This window comes from Palaemon carinicauda, chromosome 25 (assembly GCF_036898095.1).
Source record: "Palaemon carinicauda isolate YSFRI2023 chromosome 25, ASM3689809v2, whole genome shotgun sequence".
Lineage (NCBI taxonomy): Eukaryota > Metazoa > Arthropoda > Malacostraca > Decapoda > Palaemonidae > Palaemon > Palaemon carinicauda.
The window spans coordinates 68,932,459-68,933,302 of NC_090749.1; positions in this window are offsets into that span (position 1 = coordinate 68,932,459).

Sequence of the window (844 nt, forward strand, 5' to 3'; positions counted from 1 at the left end):
TGTTTATCCTAAGGAGACCTTTCATTTCATATATGGAATGGCTATCTTCCTGAAGATGTCATTATTACCCTAATGGTCTAACCAATTATTAAGGGATGAATTAAAACCACTATTAGCTTATTCTTAAAATATACTTATTCACCTCTTGAGAATATTCCTAAAATATACTTATTCACCTCTTGAGAATATTCCTAAAATATACTTATTCACCTCTTGAGAATATTCCTAAAATATACTTATTCACATATTTAAAAATTACCATGATTACCAAATGAGTACTTGTATTTACAAACACTTAAATTTCTAAATGACAATAATTTAATTATGGCTAACCCATAGGTCAACGCTTTCCCCTGCTAGGTAGTACCAGTTACACAGAGGTTAATCGTTTCGCCGCTAGGTAGTACCAGTTACAAAGAGGTCAATCCTTCTACCTGCCAGGGTGGATGTAGTTAGTAGGATTGCCTTAAACTTTCTTATTACTTGTGATATCAATTCTATTTATATGTAGGATGATGTTTATCTTGGTATTAAATACGATAATATGAAGCTAGTTTTATGATTCAAGACATGTGATTTAGTGTTCCGTTGCCAGGAATGAAATCAGTTGGAGAACAGACGCTGGGTTGAGATATAGTGTCAGGGTAAGCTAAGAATGTGACAGTCTAAGTAGGAGAGGATATGGCTCCAGGTTAGGTTAGGCGGAGACCCTTAGGTTAGGTGTTGGTGCTGTTTTTTTTTTTTTCTTTTTTTTTCTTTTTGAAATGTAGTTTTTCAGTCATAAATTTTGATATTTCACAGCCGGTGTGTCTAAAACAACTACAAAGCTTCCAAGAAGCCTAAT